Below are 19,699 nucleotides of genomic sequence, written 5' to 3'. Positions count from 1 at the left end.
TTGAGGGAATCTATAAATTTTAGAAAATATAGGTTTCTCATCTGTCGTAACAATCTCGTGGAAAACGTCTTTTACGTTTGTGAGATTCATTCCTTCCTGATAGAAGAGGCCTTTATACTCTTTTAATGTTTTACCTAAAGATTTTTTTTCCTCTAAATTTAGGTGACTTAGATTGAACTCGCAATGTTCAATTGGTTCTATGTAATTAACATATTCTAATGGACATGAATAAGTAAATGGGATTTGCTTTCCGTTTACTTCAAGAATTCCTTTTCCTAAATGAAGTATCGCATTCATATTCTTTAAAGTGTTATTCCCGATTATTCCTTTAAAGTTTTTATTCCCTAAATCAGTTACATTCCAATACATGTTGGCGTCGTCATTGAATTCTGATGGTAAAGCGGTCAAAGTTTCATGAGTTATAATTTGCAAACCAGTTACCGTTGGACTCTTAGAGGTTGAGAGAGTTTTAATAAATTATTTACTTCACGTTTATCAAGTAAATTGACAGTACTTCCCGTGTCTATTAATATTGGAAGCTTTTTATTATTAATTGAAAGTATGACTACCGGTAAGACATCTTCGAGGCGTGTATTGTAAAATTTACATCTACATCCATTGGTTCTTCACGGTTTCTAGAAACTTGTGTTGAAGGTTTGATAAAAGATTTTTTTTCAAAATTTTTACGCGAATTATCAATGTTACGATAATTGAAAGAATTCTTGGTGTTACGAAAATTTACATATCTATCTTTAGTAGAACTAGCACTAGCACGATTGTGACTATTTCCTTGATGCCTTTTATTACATGATTTCAATAATCTAACTGCGGATTCTAATTCTATCACGTTTTAGTTTCTAATAAAATAACTTGATTTTCACTCAAACATGATTTAAAATTTTCTAAAACAAACGATTCGTTTCGGTCAGGACTATATTGATGCGGCTTATTTGCGTCTAACTGATATTTTCGATTCATTTTCACTAATATTTGACTTAGGCAGTTGTACACATTTAAAAAGTTTTCATGGTATCTATTCACCTGATTAATTAGCTCCATGTATTCCTCCTGTACTCCGAATCTGCTGATAAGTGCCGTTTTCGTTTATCAATTTTCGAAGTTCTTCTCGAGCTCGTCCTTGTATCTTTGATTTAACAATTTTCGTTAAATACAGCTTTTGCGATGCGTCGGTAACCGTAGCCATGATCGTTTCTCCTTTGTCTAAAAAGCACTCTAGATCATACTCCTCGGTTCCATTGAAATTTGGGATGCTTCTCGCTTCTCGTAGAACATCGTTGAAACTGATTGTTGCCATTTTCGTCACTTTGCTGGGAAATTTTCGTTTCAATAATTATTTTCGGGTTAAGTTGCTTAGATTTTCCGCAAAGAGCGAAAAAAAAAAAATTTTGGAAATGTTGGCTTTCAAGCTAACTTGCTCGAATTTCTCGGCAAGGGGCGAATTCTATGAAAATTCAGCCTAGTCGTCAGTGTAAGATATTTTTCTTTTTTTTGTTGTTTGTAATAAGGATCTACGCCGGTTTCAAATTAAAATTTGACAACGTTTCTATGCTAAGTAATTTGACTTTTACGTTGGGCGATCCTACCGACTGCGCCAGTTAAATGAACAATACTTGTTCAATTTAAAACAAAAAAAATTGTGATAATAATAATATTTATTATTAAAAAAAATATATCTTAACTCTAATACTGACAGTTAGGTAATGAGCAACGATTCAATAGTCGTTCTCATATTTATAGTATGGATAAGTAACCATATGTTAAATGACAAGAGAACGACTTTGCTCTGTTGATTTCTTATCATAGAACACAGTTCGGTCCTTATCCTCTCGTTTTATGATTACGTTACATTTCTTCGTAACCATTAGATAAGATACTAGTAGTTCTCATATTTATAGTATGGATAAGAACGACTCTGCTCTATTGATTTCCCATCATAGAACACAGTTCGATCCTTATCCCCTCGTTTTATGATCACGTTACATTTCTTCGTAACCATCAGATAAGATACACATTTGTTTCTTAAGATGTTATTTTCTTATCTATTGGTTTGTTGAAGAAATGCAATTCTTCCTTATCAATATTGGATTGTGAGTGTTTATACATAACTTGCGTACATTTTGACTCCTTACTCACGTACTTTGCAATTTATGCCAAAACCAATGACAGGCGTTCTGCGCACAAACACGCATCTGCCCTTGGACTATCCGATCGTTCTGTGAGAAGAATTCTTCGTGATGATCTTCATTTTCATCCCTATAAGATGGCGATAGTGCAGGAACTTTCAAAACGTGACTTCAATTCGCGGATGAACGCGTGTGAGGTTTACTTTTCAAGCGGATGTTCGGTTATTGCAACACAGCGTGCATTTCGGAATCGCTTTGATTTAGCCCCGTTGGCTCCCGTCCCAGACCGCAAATCAATTGTTACATGGGTCACTACATTCAGACAAACTGTAGGTGCGACAAAAGATCACCTGAGAACATTGAAGCAGTGAGAGCGTCAATGTTGCGATCGCCACGGCGTTCTGCGCACAAACACGCATCTGCCCTTGGACTATCCGATCGTGTGAGAAGAATTCTTCATGATGATCTTCAATTTCATCCCTATAAGATGGCGATAGTGCAGGAACTTTCAGAACGTGACCTCAATTTTCGGATGAACGCGTGTGAACTTCTTCTTGATGTTGTTCCCGAGGGTGCTATTGTTTTTTTTAGCGATGAAGCCCATTTTCATTTGTGTGGGTCGGTTAACAAACAAAACATGCGCCACTGGGCTGACACCAACCCTCGAGAATTGCATCAAAAGCCTTTGCATTCACCCAAAGTCACAGTGTGGTGTGCAATTTCCTCAGCTGAAATTATTGGTCCCTGGCTTTTTGAGGAAAATGAGGTTACAGTGACAGTGAATTCGGACCGGTACGTAAACATGCTACAGAATTTTTTTTTTCCCACGGCTAGAAAATTTGGATTTAGGGGACACTTGGTTCCAACAAGACGGTGCAACAGCACACACTTCAAGAGCATCGATGGCTGTTTTGAGGGAACACTTTCCAGAGCGCCTTATCTCAATTAGAGGCGATTTGGAATGGCCGGTACGCTCTCCCGATCTGTCCCCTTGTGATTTTTTTCTATGGGGTTTTTTGAAATCCCGTGTTTATGTGAACCGCCCAAGAACCCTACAAGATTTGAAGACCAACATCCAAGAAGAAATTGCCAACATAACACTTGCTATGCTAACAAGAGTCATCACAAACGCCAGAAATCGGTTTACGCAATGTATGGAGAATGGGGGACGTCACCTAACAGATTTGATCTTCAAAACAATGTAAATAAAAACTGTAGACATGTACCTACATTATAAAAAATAAATAAATATTTTCCGATGCATACAATAATTTTTATTGAGTTTTGAAAAATGGAAGTTATGCTGCCGCACCCTGTATAACAAAAAAAAAAAATATATTTGTAAGTTGTAAGAAAATAAAGCAGTTGAGATTAGAAAAATTGACGAAAATACCATAATTTGTAAAAATATGATCAATCAACCATTAATTAATTATTGTGATGACAGAAAAATACGATTATCCGGGAACTATCATATTGAATGTATTCAATAATTGTACCATTCAAATTTTAAATGAAACGTTTTTTGTGTTTGATTACACATATGCTTCTCCATGTGACTTTTGTGTTTAATTACACATATGCTTCTCCATGTGACCTAAAGGACGAAACAAGATCACATTCCTTACGCACTAAAATTTTTATCTGAGAATGCACAACACATTTTAGAAAATTTAAATAAAACACTCGATTTGCTTAGTTTTCACACAGCTTATGCTATTTCGATTCCTATTGCACATTTTTGCACAAATTTGCTTACTGCCGGCCGTTGTTGACGTTGCTCACGTCTATCCTTCTTGGTGGTTGAGACAGGAGAGACCGGCTTATTTTCCATGCGGTCTTTCCCTGTCCCAAACAACGGCACTTTCTCACCGCTAATCCTCCACTCCCGTGGCGAGTTCTAAAACAAGTGGAGAGTTCCGCGCCATCTATTTGTCCGCATTCGCAACATTCGAAATAAATTTCGAATGCTGCGAATCCTGCCGCGCTACATCACTCCGCCCCCAGATGAAACCTAGGGGGTTTCGGCGACCGACCCCGGAACTTCGTTCACCGGCAATCCACAAAGCGGACACGGCGCTGCTTCGGGGCGCACACGGGTTTCAGCCTGGAAAGAGAGACCGCCTTTTTATGTCCGCCAATCTCGAGCTGGAAGAAATGTTCTCCCCTCTCGAGAACGCGGTACGGGCCCTCATATGGAGGCTGCAACGGCTTCCGGACGGCATCCGTCCTGACCAGAACGTGCGTGCACGTGTCCAGTTCCTTGGGCGAACAGGCAGGTGTGGACGAGTGTCGGGTGGGTGGTGGCGCTTTGATGCGTCGGAGATTGTCCCTCAGCAGACGCACCAACCCCGACTCTGTGAGACCCGATCTTTTGTCGAAGACCGGATCGCTTGGGAGTCTTGGGTTCTCCCCGTATACCAGCTCCGCGGGGCTGGCAGCAAATTCCTCTCGGCGGGTTGTACGTAGGCCGAGTAGACGAGAAGCAAGACTTGAGTCCAGGACGGGTCGTCGCGTGCCATAATGGCGGCTTTCAGCGTCCGGTGCCAACGTTCCAGCATCCCATTGGATTGCGGGTGGTATGCCGTAGTCCGCTGGCGTTTAAAACCCAGGAGTTTGCCTAACTCCGAGAAAAGGGTGGATTCAAATTGCATTCCCTGGTCAGTGATGACCACTGCAGGGACGCCAAACGAGGTATCCACCCTCGGCAGAGGGCTTCAGCACAAGATTGCGCTGTAATGTCTTTCAGAGGTATTGCCTCAGGCCACCGCGTGAACCTGTCGATACTTGTAACCGTGCGAGTCTCGCAAAGGCCCTACTATGTCGAGGTGTATCGTGTGGAAACGCTTGGTAGTGCGGCGGAATGAGCCCACTTCTTTCTTTACATGCCTGGAGACTTTACACTTCTGGCATGGGATGCACTCTCTGGCCCAGGAATTGATATCCGTGTTCATGGAGGGCCATTTCTCGGTGAGTAACCGATTTGTTGTCCTGATGCATGGATGCGCTAAGTCGTGAACTGCGTGGAACACTTCCTTGCGAAAAGTGGCCGGAATGTATGGCCGAGGTCCCTTTTCCGAGTCTTGGCAGCAGAGCGAGGGGTTTGAGCCGAAGATGGGCAACCCCTGAAATTTGTATTTGGGGTTGGATTTGAGGCTCTGAAGTGCTGCGTCATCCTCCTGCGCCTTGGCAATAGCCGAGAAATCGAGTGAGGCGGGGATGTTAACCTCGGAGACACGAGACAAAGCGTCAGCAACTATGTTGTCCTTGCCGGACACGTGCTGGATGTCTGACGTAAACTGGCTTATAAAGCTCAGGTGTCGAAGCTGACGAGGGGACGCTTTGTCGGGCTTTTGTTTTAAAGCATATGTGAGAGGCTTATGGTCCGTGAACACTGTGAACGGCCTGCCTTCTAGGGAGAAAACGGAAGTATTTGATGCTCAAGTATGCGGCGAGCAGTTCGCGATAGTAAGTACTGTAGTTCCATTGAGTGGGATTCAACTGTTTCGAGAAGAAGCTCAACGGGCTGCCAGACCTGATCCACCTTTTGGTGAAGGGCAGCACCTACTGCGATGTCAGAGGCATCAACAGGGGCTAGGGCTAGGGGTGCATCTTGCAGAGGAAACGCCAAGAGTGTAGCTTCAGCCAGTTGCTGTCGGGATTTATCGAACGCGCGGGCAGCCTCTTCAAACCACACAATCTCTCGTGTGTCTTTTGTTTTGGGGCCAGACAAGTACGAGTTCAAAACGGACTGGTGTTGGGCGGCCTTGGGCAGGAAACGACGGTAAAAGTTTAGCATGCCCAAGAACCTCCTCAACTCCCTCACTGTCTTTGGACGCGGGAAGCTTGTAATTGCTTGCACCTTGTCTGGGTCGGGCTGTATTCCTTCAGGGGAAATGGAGTGGCCGAGGAATCTCACCTGTTTTTGAAAGAACTTGCATTCCTCAACGTTTAGGACTAAACTCGAGATGGGCTAAGTGCTTAGATTCAGTGGAAGAAGCGACCAAAACATCATCCAAATATACGAAACAGAAATCGAGGTTTCGCAGGACTGAGTGAATGAACTTTTGAAAGGTTTGCGCCGCATTGCACAATCCGAAAGTCATTCGGGTGAACTCGAAGAGTCCAAAGGGTGTGCATATTGCCGTCTTTGAAATGTCTTCAGGAGCTACAGAGATTGGTGATAAGCCTTGGCTAAGTCCAAGGTCGAAAAGATGCGGCAATTCGCGAGGTGATGCGCAAAGTCGTGGATGAGTGGAATTGGATATCGGTCAGGAACAGTCTGTGCATTTAGCCTTCTGTAATCCCCACAGGGGCTCCATTCGCCATTTGGCTTAGGGACCGTATGCAGTGGGGAAGACCAACAGCTGTTTGAGGGCCTGCAGATACCCTGTTGAACAAGGTGTTCAAATTCTTTCCGCGCAATAGCCAGTTTCTGGGGTGGTAGAGGACGCACCTTCGAGAAGATCGGAGAACCAGTAGTGTTAATGTGGTGCTGCACATTGTGCTTCATTGGTTTTGAGAGACTACACTCGGTAGTAATCTGGCTGAACTTTTGGAGAAGTGTCCGAACACGAGAGTCGGTGATGTCCTCCAAAAGAACAGAAAGGTTATTGTCAGTATGAGATACCATTTGGCCCGACGAATTAAGGTTGGTCGTGGGGTCTATAAGGGACTTATTTTGCAAGTCCACCAGCAACCCATAGTGACACAAGAAGTCTACGCCTAATATGGGGAAGCTGACATTCGTCAGGATGAAACGCCATGAAAACGTCCTACGCAAGCCAAGCCTCACGTCCACTTGCCTGTACCCGTATGTGTTGATGCGGGAGGAATTTGCTGCCGCCAGTTTGAGCGGCTGTGGGTAAAGTCGATGATGCCGGGGTACGGGAAGAACCGAAACCTCCGCACCCGTGTCGACGAGGTAGTTGCGCCTGCTGAGCGGGTCGAAAATAGTTAGGCGACGTGGCGCTGCGCTCTGGGTGGCCGTCGCCAAGACCCCCCACGGACCTAGTTTTTTGCGGTAGGCGCGAATTTACACGGTAGCGTCGTTTGTCGCTTTATCTCCGAAGTTACGATGGTACCAGCAAATACCTTTGTTCGCAGGCTGTTTTGACGACCTGCTATCCGAACGCCCCTTTCGTGTGGCAGACCGTGAACGAGCTCGCGATCTGGCACCCGAACGCTGAGCGTCCAACGTCGCCCGCATCTCGGCCACGCTGGCTGTTTAAAGCGGCTATCTCGCGCCTTAAGTCGCTCACCTCATCCGACGGTGGTTGAACGGCCGCTATGGTTGGGCGTACGTATACTTCCTGCACCTGGTCGGCCGTCGCTGCCAGTTCCTCCAAGGAACCGGAGACGCAAGCAAGGATCGCCGTCCGGACACCATGAACCTGGAAAGGCCCGAAGCTGACGGCAGAAGGGAGCACTGCGAAGGAAGATGAAGCACCTTGGGAATGAGGACATGGACGTGGCTGTACCACTAGGCGCGGTAACGCCCAGAGAAATCGGACACAAGGAAGCGGAATCTCCGGCGGAAGGTGGGGATAAACTGGAAACCCCGGTAAGACCCACACTGGACGCACCAGACTCTTCTGTTAGCGACAATAGACTAAGTTAATGTCGAAAAAATAAAGATTGGTCAAATCAACCTGCAGCATGCCCAAGCTCCTTCCTACCTGTTGGCAGCGAGAATGACAAAGCTGCAGGATTTCCCCTATATCTTTCTGGTGCAAGAACCGTGGGTTCGATTTAACAGAATCTGTGGCATTGGATCAGTAAAGGGGGCTAGGATCTTCTACGACGAAAGATCCATAAGACCGAGAGCTTGCGTCCTGATGTCAAGACGGTTAGAGGCAACTATGCTAAGCCAATATTGTTCCCAGGACTTAGCTACGGTCATCGTACAATACCAAATAAATGGCGAGAGGAAAAACATCATAGTTCCTCCGTTTATTTACCCTATGATTCTTTGTATCCTCCATCGACGCAAGAACTTAGGGATCTGGTGGCGTATGCAGAATCAAGTGGTCTCGAACTCTTAATAGGTTGCGATGCGAATGCTCAACATATTTGTTGGGGCAGTAGCAAATGCAATCCAAGAGGAGAGAAGCTCTTTGATTTCATCACTTCAGCTGGTCTTATGACTGCAAACGTAGGGTGCGCCCCTACGTTCGTGGGACCGAGAAGAAGCGAAGTAATTGATCTAACAATTTGTACCCCAAAATTGTTAGAGTTGATTACACACTGGCGAGTGCTAGACGAGGTCTCACTGTCAGATCACCGATATCTAGAATTCAATCTGACTATTGCGGGCGAACAGTCTGCAGTACAAGACGGAACCCTAGGAAACGGATTGGGCAAAGTTCAATGAACTTCTTGGCAATAAAGTACAATTCCCTAGGCGACTAAGGACTCCTTTGGTGCTGGAAGATGAATTGAAAACTCTGAACGGCACACTTTTAGAGTGCTATGAAGAGGCTTGTCCTATTTCCCGAGGCCAAAGCGGTAAAACGGTTCCTTGGTGGAACCGAGAACTGCAAAAACTCAGGAAATCAACCAGGGCGACTTCTAAATCGTGCTTGCAAAAGTAACAAGGACGAAGACTGGTTAAATTTCAGGAACTCACAACGTGAATATAAGAGGCTCGTGAGGTGCTCGAAACGAGACTCCTTTAGAGCGTACTGTGAGGAACTGGAAGGCGAAAGGGAGACTTCAAGGCTGTGCAGAGTCCTCAAAAGGGATGAGTCGGCCAAATTGGATTCTCTTAGAAAACCTGACGGTACTTTCACGAGCTCCAGACTGGACTCAGTACAGACCCTCCTGGAAGTACACCACCCGGGAGAACGGGTGAGAGAAGTGGTAGGCGGAGAGTTGACGGTTCTTGCAACCCCTTCAACACCCAAACGTTGCAAGGGGAACTGGAACACTGCGAAAGCGGTTGTTACCCATGAAAAGGTGAGAGCTGCTATACTGTCCTTTGAACATTTCAAAGCACCTGGCATGGATGGCATCTATCCGCCAATGCTAAAGGAGGGTATGGAGCATTTAGAGCGACCTCTAAGAAATATTTTTCGAGGATGTCTTGCTCTGGGCTACGTGCCTTCTTCTTGACAACAGGTTAAGGTAGTTTTCATACCGAAACCTGGGAAAGATGACTATTCTAATCCAAAGAACTTCAGACAGATCAGCTTGACTTCATTCTTGCTGAAAGGTTTGAAGAGACTGGTGGAGCGTCACATTCGTGGAAACGCACTTAGGTCACACACACTTAGTGAAAACCAACATGCTTACCAGCGTGGAAAGTCCTGTGAGCTGCTCTTCATTCTTTGGTCACAAAGATAGAGGATGCAAGTTTGAATGGTGATTTTGACTGTGCGCCTTTTCAAAAACTTTGTGATGCTGCCAGAGCGCATGGTGTTGATGATGCTTTAATTAAGTGGATTCATGCTATGCTAACGCAAAGATTGTTGTGCGCTGAGGTAGGCGTCGATCGCTACCTGACTACGGAAGCGACGAAGGGCTGCCCCCAAGGAGGTGTGCTTTCACCGCTCTGTGGAGTATGCTGATCGACTCACTGCTATGCGAACTGCAAAATTTGCCAATACACGCTCAAGCTTATGCCGATGACGTGGCTATACTTGCTGTTGATCGGGATCTTGGAACGGTGTGTAGGAATATACAGCGTGCCGTTGATTTGATAGACAGCTGGTGCCTTAGACATGGTTTGTCAGTTAATCCAAATAAACCATAATGGTTTTATTCACAAAAAGGAGAAAACTGGATGGACTTTGTCTCCCTGAGATGAGGGGTACTACCCTTCGACTCTCCGAAGAAGTGAAATATCTGGGGTTCACTCTAGACAAAAAACTTTTTTGGAACAAAACATGTAGAGGTAAAGATTGAACGAGCTCTCACAGCTTATGGGCTGTGCAGACGGACCTTTGCCTCGACATGGGGACTCAGGCCTCATGTGGTAATGTGGATATACGTTGGCATCATTAGGCCGATGTTCGTATATGCATCCGTAGTGTGGTGGGTTAAGGTGAGACAAAAGGTTTTCACCGTAAACTAGATGCACTGCAAAGAACTGTTTGTCTGGGTATCACTGGTGCCATGAGCACGACATCCGGCGCAGCTCTGAATGCACTACTAAATTTGCAGCCCCTGGATATATTTATTCAAAGCACTGCGATGAGAGCAGCTCATAGGCTAATTCGATTAGATCTATGGAAAAACAACGGATGTGGGGGGCACAGAGCATTGGAAGTTACTGGGAGGACTAAATCCAGTTCTTACAATGCCTTCCGATTCTCGTGTCCCCATACATCTGTTTGGTAGAAGATATGTAGTTACTCTGAAGCGTAGAGAGGACTGGGAAGACCCAGCGGAATGCGTGGCGGGATATACGGAAGTCTTCTACACCGATGGCTCAAAAACAGAAGAGGGTTCTGGAGCCGGAGTCTACCTCTCGAATAAAAACGAGAAGTGGGCTTTTCCTTTGGGACAATATGCAACGGTTTTTCAAGCCGAAGTTTATGCGATCCTAAGGGTGGTAAACTGGGTGATTGACGAGCGGTTGAAGGGCAGGCGCATCGCAATCTGCAGTGACAGTCAAGCTGCACTGAGGGCATTGAGCAGTCCTTTGATCACCTCGAAAATCGTTCAGGAGTGCAGAAACCGTTTGAACTCTATGTCTAGATTCAATACGGTGGAACTACTCTGGGTACCTGGTCACTGTGGCATAGAGGGAAATGAAATCTCGGACGCTTTAGCGAAAGAGGGGTCAATCTCCCCTATACCGGGACCATTGGCTAAATCTGTTTTCAAAAACTGGGAACAAGTTTCCCATAACGACAGGTGGCAGAGCTTAAATGCTGCTCGACACACCAAACTTTTCCTGCCAGAACCCAACATATGTACCGCAAAGTTTATCCTGTCGAAAAGCAGGAGGACTTGCAGGTGTATGTGAGCATTCTGACAGGCCATAATTCACTAGCTGGGCATATGTTCAGAATAGGAATTACCGAAGAGGATACGTGTCCCTCCTGTAATGAGGAAGCGGAATCCACGGAGCATTTCCTATGTGAATGCCCCGCCTATGGACGCATCAGGCATCAGATCTTTGGTGCCGATGTCCTCCAATTGCGACGGGTAGCATCACATCCACTAACGGAAATCCTGCGATACGTTAACGAATCCGGAATATTCCGTTAGACAGGGGAGGCGAGTACAATGGGCCACACGGCCTGAGTGCTCAGAAGCTGTAGCTTCTCCCCACCATACACACCCACACACACACACCCGGCAGGCCAAACCCACAAATGCACCCAAGAACAAAGAAATCACCACAGTTAGATACTAGACAGCTACCTCACTCCCCCTTGCCCCTCAAGGAGGGAAATCAGTGCGAGTACACACGATTTCAATTGTTTTGCCCTTGAGCATGAGCGAGATGTACCAGAAACCCGATCAGCTGTGTTTGACATACCGCCCGGACTTGCCAATGTATTGGTGAGATTGGCAAGTTTTTGCTTATGTATAAGTGAATACGTGGAACAACTTTTTGCTATATGGGTGACCACGCCGTATGGTCCTTACAATTAAAGGTACAAAGACAATATTAAAAGTAATGAAATTTCACTAATTCCCCAAAGGTTGGTTCGAATAGAGGAGGAGACTGATGGTGTGCGGCAGTAAATTTGGCCGTGGTCGTGCTGCACTTGCTTTTGTTGCTGACGTGCGGGGCTGCGGTGATGACGTCGGGGCTGCAGCGGCGGCTTCTACGGTGGTGGTGGCCACGGCTGTGGCGTTGAATACGGCGGCGCCTTATGGCTGCGGCGGCGCTGGCGGTGCTGGAGACGGCGAGCGTGGGTGCGGCGGGCGTGAACACTGTGAACGGCCTGCCTTCTAGGGAGAAACGGAAGTATTTGATGCTCAAGTATGCGGCGAGCAGTTCGCGATCGTAGGTACTGTAGTTCCGTTGAGCGGGATTCAACTGTTTCGAGAAGATCAACGGTTGCCCGACTGATCCACCTTTTGGTGAAGGGCAGCACCTACTGCGATGTCAGAGGCATCAACAGGGGCTAGGGGTGCATCTTGCAGAGGAAATGCCAAGCATCAGCTAGTTGCTGTCGGGATTTATCGAATGCGCGGACAGCCTCTTCAAACCACACAATCTCTTGTGGGTCTTTGTTTTGGGGTCAGACAAGTACGAGTTCAAAACGGACTGGTGTTGGGCGGCCTTGAGCAGGAAACAACGGTAGAAGTTTAGCATAATTCTTTGTAAGGTGAATTCTTTTTGTAGGGGGGAGAAGTTACGTATACAAATCCCTCAACGGTTATTGAAGACGTCCTAGATGATGTAAACAATCGTCTTAGGTTATCAAGTACACGATGCCTGTCTAGACAATGTTCTTAGATCAGGCAAAGGTTATCAAGTAACACGATGCCTGTCTAGACAACTATTCTTAGATCAGGCAAAGGTTATCAAGTAACACGATACCTGTCTAGACAATATTCTTAGATCAGGCAATGGTTATCAAGTAACACGATGCCTGTCTAAACAATATTCTTAGATCAGGCAAACATTCTCTGCAATTATCAACATTAGTAATAATAGATCAAATTATTTCATAGGAATTGCAACCGAATGCAATTCAGCATTAATTACTAAATAAAAGGACTTTGTATACGTAGCAGCTCGCTCAGTCGTTTGGAGGATTTTAAGTCGTATAGATCGAATAATAAACTTGTTTTTTTTTGTTTCAGACTCGTCTTTAGTGGAATCTAGAGTTTTCCTCAATTTTATTTTTTTTTCAAAAAGATTACCACTCAGCTACGAAACTTACGCGGGATAATTGCCCCGTGGAGGCCTGCAGTCATTAGATGCATGTTCATTCAAAGCCTGTAATTGTAGAATGCCATATCAAATTGCGATCGTTAATAGGTACTATGTCATTTAGATACTTTATGAGTTTGTAGTAATAAACTATCCGATAGAAAATTGCAGAGTTTCATATCTTCAGGCTACAGCAATTTACGACCGTAACTACTTATGAATAGACATGTTGCATAGTTTGCAATAATAAAGGGTCTTATAGAAAATTGGGAATTTATATTTTAAACCTGTAGTTAGAAAAAGCAATTTATAGTATCAATTTACGATCGTACTGAGTGACGCCTAGAGTTAGACATAATGCAATTATAAATGCTCTTATAGAAAATTGCGAAATTTATATCTTGAACCTATAGTTAGAAAAAGCAATTTATATGAACATTTACGATCGTTACTTGGTGCCGCCTAGGGCTAGATATACTGCATATTTGCAATTATAGATATTCTGAAAGAAAATTGCGAAATTTATATCTTAAACACTATAGTTAGAAAAAGCAATTCATATTAACATTTTACGATCGTTATTTAGTACCACCTAGAGCTAGAATATCCTGCATTTTACTGTTAAAGAAAATTGCGAAATTCATACCCAATTTTGTGATTAGATAATACTAGCACCAATTTCTGATCCTTGCTAAGCACTGTCTAGCGCAAGACAACTTGCATATTCACAGTAATAAATGGCCTTATAGAAAATTGTGAAATTCATATCTTCACAATTAAAGATCCTGCTCAACTAAATTATAAAAACTTTTGGATAGAAAATTGCGAAATCCATATCAAATAAGTTGTTTCAAATAACATTAACATTGAGACAAACCTTCACCGTTGTAGAACCAAGATTAAAGTGTCTCATATGCAGATATAGCTATCAAACCATGTATTTTTACTATATTTTTCTGAAGCAAATGCTACATAAATCGGGTATAAGCTTTAGACATTCTCTGAACCTGATACAGACAAGTATTTATAATAATAGAAGAGATGGTAAGTAACCTTGCATAAACATAACTCAAATATTTTCTCTCAGGATATAGCAGCCCTCAATGAAATCAGTCAAGGCAACTTTGATAACCTTCTCACAACTACTATGTTGGTGGAAGGAAAAGAATATAAAATAAAAAAAAATCAAACTGCAGGATACTAAGTATGACATGCGATTGGCTATTTTTTCGAGGAAGGATGCTACTACTTTTTACCAGAGCGTTTTTCTGAAAACATCAAAAACCGAAAGCAAGTAAAAGAGCTTGACCAAATTGATCATCATTACTTTGTTTTTGAAGGGAAAAACGAGGCCAGAGGTGGGTTCTAGGAACTGAAATTTGTACAAAAAAATGTATAAATAAATTAATTTTGTACGCAATCGAACTGTTTTTATTTGTCGACTTCCTAAGAAGAAAGCTGAATGATTTCACATATACAGGTAATATGTATATCAGTTTAAATAGACCCCAGAGCTTCTTCCTACAAGCAACCAAGACGAAAAAGTCAACATTAAACCAACTCTATTCAGGAAAAAAATTCGAACTTTACGGAAAAGTCCCATTGACAACACTACTGCCACTAGATCCTACCAGTCCTATCATCACATGCTCTGCGGAAGTAAAAGCGATATAACAATATACTGTCTAATCCTTCTTCTCAACCTCCATGCAAACATCCACCTAGATTCCACCCGTTCTACTATCCGCGTGTCTCGCGAAAGTAAAAGCGAGACGACAATGTAGTGTTTCTTCCATCGACTCAGCCAGCGCCAAGCGACCATTGCCATCACGATCGAAAACCTGTCTTATCCACATCCCTCTTTCAAACCATTTTCTCTATGCAACGATGTTTAGAGGGGCCACTACTATGCAAAATTCTTTTCAAAAATATTTCAGCAAATTTATCTTGATGCTCCATAAAAAAACCACATAATAAGGTTTACCATCAAAGTATAAATTTCAGAAGACACGACTCTCACAATGCAACACTACCGTTACATAAAATCATCAATTGCAAATCCTAGAAAAGCCACACCCCAACAGACGACTCTTTAAGGGCCCTCCACAGCTCAAAAACACTTTTTTCAAACATCTCCCACAAAACTCACACCAAACTATTCACCACATCGCACCAAATCGGAACTCCAACACAAGAAATCAACTTCATATCAAGCGCCCCGCCCCACAAACAACCGGTTCGACATACAAATCCTACGTGATTGGACATTCTAGGGCGGGGCCCAACAACGCATCTAATCCCTATCGCACCTACTGACATCCGAAGGCGTGATTGGTCTATTGAAATTAAATCACAATATGACATCATCATCATCAATCTTCCTCTATGGAGCCACATATACGTAAGCGAAAGAATGCTAAAATCCCTATAAATAATCATAATTATAGCAATTTGGAACTATTAACAGCTTCTCAACAATAAATGTTCTTTGTACAATCTTGCAATATACATGTACGAGGGGATGCAATAATTTGAAATCCGAATATTACCACCAATTCGAAATTGCAAAAAAATATATGCAAATTGAAAACTTTTCCATCTTCATTAGGAAATTTAAATTAATAATCGATCGCACCACGGTGCGTACACATGTATAGCGACCAGGTGACACATTTTGAAACATGTCTGAATGGTTCAGGTGGTTAGGGCGCTGGGCTGGGTGAGATCCCGTGACGTCAAAGGTCACGGTTAAAATCTTATTCGTTGCCCAATGTTTTTTTTGCAATCCACGAACAAATCAAATTAGATGCATCCACAATTAATATGTTGGAATCTAGAAGGAAGGAGCAATTTGAAAGCTTCTTACTGCTCCCTTCGACGACAGACGACAGACGACAGACGACAGACGACAGACGACAGACGACAGACGACAGACGACAGACGACAGACGACAGACGACAGACGACAGACGACAGACGACAGACGACAGACGACAGACGACAGACGACAGACGACAGACGACAGACGACAGACGACAGACGACAGACGACAGACGACAGACGACAGACGACAGACGACAGACGACAGACGACAGACGACAGACGACAGACGACAGACGACAGACGACAGACGACAGACGACAGACGACAGACGACAGACGACAGACGACAGACGACAGACGACAGACGACAGACGACAGACGACAGACGACAGACGACAGACGACAGACGACAGACGACAGACGACAGACGACAGACGACAGACGACAGACGACAGACGACAGACGACAGACGACAGACGACAGACGACAGACGACAGACGACAGACGACAGACGACAGACGACAGACGACAGACGACAGACGACAGACGACAGACGACAGACGACAGACGACAGACGACAGACGACAGACGACAGACGACAGACGACAGACGACAGACGACAGACGACAGACGACAGACGACAGACGACAGACGACAGACGACAGACGACAGACGACAGACGACAGACGACAGACGACAGACGACAGACGACAGACGACAGACGACAGACGACAGACGACAGACGACAGACGACAGACGACAGACGACAGACGACAGACGACAGACGACAGACGACAGACGACAGACGACAGACGACAGACGACAGACGACAGACGACAGACGACAGACGACAGACGACAGACGACAGACGACAGACGACAGACGACAGACGACAGACGACAGACGACAGACGACAGACGACAGACGACAGACGACAGACGACAGACGACAGACGACAGACGACAGACGACAGACGACAGACGACAGACGACAGACGACAGACGACAGACGACAGACGACAGACGACAGACGACAGACGACAGACGACAGACGACAGACGACAGACGACAGACGACAGACGACAGACGACAGACGACAGACGACAGACGACAGACGACAGACGACAGACGACAGACGACAGACGACAGACGACAGACGACAGACGACAGACGACAGACGACAGACGACAGACGACAGACGACAGACGACAGACGACAGACGACAGACGACAGACGACAGACGACAGACGACAGACGACAGACGACAGACGACAGACGACAGACGACAGACGACAGACGACAGACGACAGACGACAGACGACAGACGACAGACGACAGACGACAGACGACAGACGACAGACGACAGACGACAGACGACAGACGACAGACGACAGACGACAGACGACAGACGACAGACGACAGACGACAGACGACAGACGACAGACGACAGACGACAGACGACAGACGACAGACGACAGACGACAGACGACAGACGACAGACGACAGACGACAGACGACAGACGACAGACGACAGACGACAGACGACAGACGACAGACGACAGACGACAGACGACAGACGACAGACGACAGACGACAGACGACAGACGACAGACGACAGACGACAGACGACAGACGACAGACGACAGACGACAGACGACAGACGACAGACGACAGACGACAGACGACAGACGACAGACGACAGACGACAGACGACAGACGACAGACGACAGACGACAGACGACAGACGACAGACGACAGACGACAGACGACAGACGACAGACGACAGACGACAGACGACAGACGACAGACGACAGACGACAGACGACAGACGACAGACGACAGACGACAGACGACAGACGACAGACGACAGACGACAGACGACAGACGACAGACGACAGACGACAGACGACAGACGACAGACGACAGACGACAGACGACAGACGACAGACGACAGACGACAGACGACAGACGACAGACGACAGACGACAGACGACAGACGACAGACGACAGACGACAGACGACAGACGACAGACGACAGACGACAGACGACAGACGACAGACGACAGACGACAGACGACAGACGACAGACGACAGACGACAGACGACAGACGACAGACGACAGACGACAGACGACAGACGACAGACGACAGACGACAGACGACAGACGACAGACGACAGACGACAGACGACAGACGACAGACGACAGACGACAGACGACAGACGACAGACGACAGACGACAGACGACAGACGACAGACGACAGACGACAGACGACAGACGACAGACGACAGACGACAGACGACAGACGACAGACGACAGACGACAGACGACAGACGACAGACGACAGACGACAGACGACAGACGACAGACGACAGACGACAGACGACAGACGACAGACGACAGACGACAGACGACAGACGACAGACGACAGACGACAGACGACAGACGACAGACGACAGACGACAGACGACAGACGACAGACGACAGACGACAGACGACAGACGACAGACGACAGACGACAGACGACAGACGACAGACGACAGACGACAGACGACAGACGACAGACGACAGACGACAGACGACAGACGACAGACGACAGACGACAGACGACAGACGACAGACGACAGACGACAGACGACAGACGACAGACGACAGACGACAGACGACAGACGACAGACGACAGACGACAGACGACAGACGACAGACGACAGACGACAGACGACAGACGACAGACGACAGACGACAGACGACAGACGACAGACGACAGACGACAGACGACAGACGACAGACGACAGACGACAGACGACAGACGACAGACGACAGACGACAGACGACAGACGACAGACGACAGACGACAGACGACAGACGACAGACGACAGACGACAGACGACAGACGACAGACGACAGACGACAGACGACAGACGACAGACGACAGACGACAGACGACAGACGACAGACGACAGACGACAGACGACAGACGACAGACGACAGACGACAGACGACAGACGACAGACGACAGACGACAGACGACAGACGACAGACGACAGACGACAGACGACAGACGACAGACGACAGACGACAGACGACAGACGACAGACGACAGACGACAGACGACAGACGACAGACGACAGACGACAGACGACAGACGACAGACGACAGACGACAGACGACAGACGACAGACGACAGACGACAGACGACAGACGACAGACGACAGACGACAGACGACAGACGACAGACGACAGACGACAGACGACAGACGACAGACGACAGACGACAGACGACAGACGACAGACGACAGACGACAGACGACAGACGACAGACGACAGACGACAGACGACAGACGACAGACGACAGACGACAGACGACAGACGACAGACGACAGACGACAGACGACAGACGACAGACGACAGACGACAGACGACAGACGACAGACGACAGACGACAGACGACAGACGACAGACGACAGACGACAGACGACAGACGACAGACGACAGACGACAGACGACAGACGACAGACGACAGACGACAGACGACAGACGACAGACGACAGACGACAGACGACAGACGACAGACGACAGACGACAGACGACAGACGACAGACGACAGACGACAGACGACAGACGACAGACGACAGACGACAGACGACAGACGACAGACGACAGACGACAGACGACAGACGACAGACGACAGACGACAGACGACAGACGACAGACGACAGACGACAGACGACAGACGACAGACGACAGACGACAGACGACAGACGACAGACGACAGACGACAGACGACAGACGACAGACGACAGACGACAGACGACAGACGACAGACGACAGACGACAGACGACAGACGACAGACGACAGACGACAGACGACAGACGACAGACGACAGACGACAGAC

The 19,699-nt window shown here is 46.3% G+C and overlaps 1 long non-coding RNA gene across 1 annotated transcript in view; it reads left to right on the top strand.

Moving 5' to 3' along the window:
• The window catches only part of LOC119659480, a 73,034-nt gene extending 58,937 nt beyond the window's left edge, over positions 1-14,097 (top strand). Inside the window, exons 5-6 of the long non-coding RNA XR_005250348.1 lie at positions 12,915-13,092; positions 13,146-14,097. This is a non-coding gene — a long non-coding RNA (uncharacterized LOC119659480). The remainder of the gene's footprint in view (positions 1-12,914; positions 13,093-13,145) is intronic.
• Positions 14,098-19,699: the final 5,602 nt, after the last annotated feature.

This window comes from Hermetia illucens, chromosome 6 (assembly GCF_905115235.1).
Source record: "Hermetia illucens chromosome 6, iHerIll2.2.curated.20191125, whole genome shotgun sequence".
In the NCBI taxonomy this organism is placed as follows: Eukaryota; Metazoa; Arthropoda; class Insecta; order Diptera; family Stratiomyidae; genus Hermetia; species Hermetia illucens.
Note: the sequence above shows the minus strand (reverse complement) of the source record. Positions and strands in the feature narration are given on the sequence as shown.